Source organism: Palaemon carinicauda, chromosome 11 (genome assembly GCF_036898095.1).
Source record: "Palaemon carinicauda isolate YSFRI2023 chromosome 11, ASM3689809v2, whole genome shotgun sequence".
Classification (NCBI taxonomy): Eukaryota; Metazoa; Arthropoda; class Malacostraca; order Decapoda; family Palaemonidae; genus Palaemon; species Palaemon carinicauda.
This window is the reverse complement of record NC_090735.1, coordinates 5,454,900-5,459,553: the sequence shown is the minus strand read 5'-3', so window position 1 is coordinate 5,459,553 and position 4,654 is coordinate 5,454,900. Positions and strand designations below refer to the sequence as shown.

General features: G+C 32.8%; 1 long non-coding RNA gene across 1 annotated transcript; it reads left to right on the top strand.

Moving 5' to 3' along the window:
• Positions 1-1,989: 1,989 nt before the first annotated feature.
• On the top strand, positions 1,990-2,547 carry LOC137649565 (uncharacterized). The gene is made up of 2 exons (XR_011045779.1): positions 1,990-2,039; positions 2,369-2,547. It is a non-coding gene; the product is annotated as an uncharacterized lncRNA (long non-coding RNA).
• Positions 2,548-4,654: the final 2,107 nt, after the last annotated feature.

Sequence of the window (4,654 nt, the reverse complement as noted above, 5' to 3'; positions counted from 1 at the left end):
CATGATATTCATGTAAAAATAGAGATGGTGAAAGAAAATATTTAGAATTGAAAAGTCAAACGTAAGCTGGATAGATACAGAGAAGCTGGTTCATAATACAGCGAATGCCAGAGACACAAGTTTACAAGTTCATTTACACTTTACAGAAAATGGGGCATTCTCTCTCTCTCTCTCTCTCTCTCTCTCTCTCTCTCTCTCTCTCTCTCTCTCTCTCTCTCTCTCTCTCCTACACATAAAATTGCGCATTTAGGCTCAACATATTTCTCATGTACAAACACACAAAAAGTCCTCTTTCACATTTTTACATAACTGGAAACACTCACAAACATACGCATTCTCTCTCTCTCTCTCTCTCTCTCTCTCTCTCTCTCTCTCTCTCTCTCTCTCTCTCTCTCTCTCATTCCCTATATTCGCAGCCCATCATAACATCATATGCAATTCATCCACAATTTTTCTGAACTAATACAATGCTTTTTAAACTCTATATTGTCAATTCAAAAGTTGTTTATTAAACTTTTGATGATTTATCTGGTATTCATTTATAATCTGGTATAGCAGGAAATCCTCGAAACTATAGTCAATTTCTTTTAGCGAGGCATATTTGCACCGACTCGCAGCGGTGCCCTTTTAGCTCGGAAAAGTTTCCTGATCGCTGATTGGTTGGACAAGATAATTCTAACCAGATCAGCGATCCGGTGCCCTTTTAGCTCGGAAAAGTTTCTTGATCGCTGATTGGCTTGAAAATATAATTCTAACCAATCAGCGATCAGGAAACTTTTCCGAGCTAAAAGGGCACCGTTGCGAGTCTGGGCAAATTTGCCTCGCTAAAAGAAATTGACTATAAACTCGAGTTTAAAAGTGCTAAAAGCCTCTAAAGATGTAGCATTAAATCCGTTCTATCAGAAAAAAGTTTATCTTATCGGATAAGATAACAAAAGTTAGATTCCTTGGATAGAAGTCATTCAGATGTGGAATAGATCCATAAAACTACATCAATTGTGTATTGGATATTTAAACACCACAAATGTAGTTTATAATAATTGGATGTATATTTACATGCTGCATATATACAGTACGTGCATACTCACACATGCGCATAGGTATTACACAGCTATATACTATCTGCGCGTATAATTATATGTATGAGTATTATATATATATATATATATATATATATATATATATATATATATATATATATATATATATATATACATATTCTTTATATATAGTATGTATATATACTATATATAATATATATAATGTATATATATACATATTCTATATATATAGTATATATATACTATATATAAAATGTATGTACTGTATATATATATACATATTCTCTATATATATATATATATATATATATATATATATATATATATATATATATATATATATATATATATATATATATGTATATATATATGTGTGTGTGTGCGTGTGTGTGTGTATATACATATCTCTCTCTCTCTCTCTCTCTCTCTCTCTCTCTCTCTCTCTCTCTCTCTCTCTCTCCTCTCTCTCTCTCTCTATATATATATATATATATATAATATATATATATATATATATATATATATATATATATATATATATATATATAACTATATATATACAAATATATATACACACACACACACACACACACATATATATATATATATATATATATATATATATATATATATATATATATATATATATATATATATATATATATATATATATTCAAACACACGCCTCTATTCCACATGTATTTTAATAAAGCCAGATAGTTGAAAAATGGGGTAAATCGAACGCATTGTAGTTCTAAGAATTAAGTCTATTATTCTGTAAAAATAGCTCTCAGTCTCCCCCGTCGTAAAGTTTTCTTTTAAAAAATGGATCAGGTGAGTGATAGTTACTGCCTTTCCCCGGTTTAGAGTCCTGGCTTGACATATCGAAGCTTTCTAATGCTGTCTTGTCCGTTCTTCTCACAGTTGGGTGGCTGGTGGTATCCGGTAATGCTAGATTACTCGCGGTCCGTGTAGTTGGTAAGTTAAGTTGTTTATTTCGGGTTTACTAAGATTCTTGATTTTTTATGTAGTTAGGTGTTTATTGGAGGCTCTGTTGATATATTTAATTCATGTATACTGTATCAATTTGTCGTCTTGACTTTCCGGTCTTCTTCTTCTTTTTTTTTTTTTTTCCCTAAGTAAAGATAAGTTGAATTACAGTTTTCTAATATTCTAATGCTTTAATATAGTTTGTTGTTTATTAGAGGTCTGGTGATATATTTAATTTATACTGTTCCAATATCTTGTCTTTAGACTTCCCGGTCTATTTTTGAATATCGTTAATTTTGTTTATTTCTTACTTTCAGGAAAGAAAAGTCTGGGTAACTCCTGTTACCTGTGCATTTCAATCTTTTAATATGGATGGGACACCCCTCTTCATTAACAGCTGGCGTTACCTGTATTATCAATTGTCTACATACTAACCCACATGTCTTCCAAATACTTAATGACTGTTGACAACGCTGGAATGTGGTGAAGTATTTTTTCAGTCTGAACTAAAAGGTGAGCATTGCTTCATACTTCCATTCTTTAAATTCAATCCCAAGCAAGCCAGTCCTCCCCGATTGGGGGCGGCGCCCCCAATCGTGGGAGGGACGTTCCCTATAGCGCATGGTAGACCTAAAAATAAGGTCTGCCGTGCGCTATGGGGAGGCTTGTTTTTACCTTAGTTTTAAGTTTGAGGTGAGTGGTCAAGTTTGTTCTGATTATTTAGGTTCCATAGTTTGCATAAGACCTGTTGAGCATTAATTTAAAAGTAATTATTTTTTAACTTTGTTTTTCGTTAAATTCTATTCCCTATTTCAGATTTTATATCTTAATCTAAATTCTAAAGTAAATGGCTAAGTTTTACAGTAAATGGATAAGTTAAAGTAAATGGCTTTATGCATTGTTTAAGCGAAAATTGGTTATTTTACCATTAAATACCATTGAATATTAAAAGTTTTAGAAAAGTCATTCGCACTATGTAGGGATAATTTACTTTTTACCTGAAACATTTCTGATACTTGATACTTTTCAGATTGGGATGGCGCTACTTCGGTATGAAATGATTTTACGAATAAATTCCAGGAATCCGAAACTTCAATACCTACCTCTGACGGTTTTGGTTTGGCAGAAGATTGTTACTGGAACTCTCTAAAAGATTTTCTTTAAACACAAGATTGCTACTAAAATTGCTTCCTTATTTGGATAATGTCCAATTGAGTTTTTGAAAGTACAGCTTGTATTGGAAGATTGACAAACAAATTGTTAGAAATTCAGGTAAATGGGTTGCTGGTTAAACTAAAAAGCTTATTTGATCATTTTAATGGTGACATTCTTTCGGAAAGGACTGGACGCTAGCAATTTCATGAAACATTACTGAAATTTTTTGCTATTTTTTTGTGGCTCTGGCAGATAAAATCCTGGAAAGCTAGATTCTGGAGATAATTTGAACTTATTTTGGTTGATTTGACGAGATTTGAATAGATTAAAGTAAAATTTATCATTGTTTGAACCAGATTCTTGATTAATTATTTTATCTATTAAAATGAATTTTCTATCCTTACTATTTTGTAGTTGTCCTGTTTTAAGTTATTTCTGAAGTATGTTGGAATAGAGTAACTTGTTTAATTATGGGTTTTGAGGTATGAAATTGAACATAACCAGATAAATTTAGCCATATTTCATCAAAACTAAAAACTGTTTTAGCAGTTTTTCGTAAAAAATTAAGACTGGTTTTAAGAATGTGTCTTGGCTTTGTAATAAAGGAAACTGCTTGCTGACTTCTCGACATGAGTATAAGTACAGTTATTTGAGAAGGTATGTAATAAAGGAAACAGCATGCTGACCTCTCCACATGGGTATAAGTACAGACATTTGGGAAGGTATATAAACACAATAGAGAAAATTAAATTAATACGTCAATTTTAATGACTAAATAACAAACCTTAATGGTGTTGACCTTCCTAGTTTGTTAAAGTATAGTTTTAGCCGTTCTGCGAAAGATGAACAATAAACTGTTAATTCTATTTTTACATATTTCATCTGGGCTTCAATATTCGAACTTGAAAAGCGCTTGGAAATCTGTATCAAACTTTAAATGTAATGAAACGACAGTACTCTTGAAAGGACTTCAACCAGGGAGGGAAGTTGGATATATTGAGTATCCTTCCGGATAATAAGGAAAGTGGGTGTGCCTAAACTGTAGACTGGTACCTAATTTGTCAATCTGTGTTGTCGAGTGAGTGGGTAGACTTATGGCCTTCTGTAATAAGCTAAATGACTAGTCTTTAAATATTTTGGCTCTGAGATATATGGCGTACGGGACAAATTTAACAACAAGAGTGTTAAGCCCTGTCCACACGATCGAGCATGGTCAACGGGCAGACGGTAATACCATACCTCAATAGGTAGTGATGATAATGGTTTGATGACGTCAGGAGCGGGAAAACCAAAGGGAGTGATCTGGCAACATTGATGCCAGATCCCTCTTGTTTTCCCGCTTCTGAGGTAATCAACCTTCATTATCACTAACTAATGAGGGTCTGGTATCACTGTTTGCCCGTTGACCATGCTCGATCGTGTGGACAGGGCTTGAAATATTTTGCCTC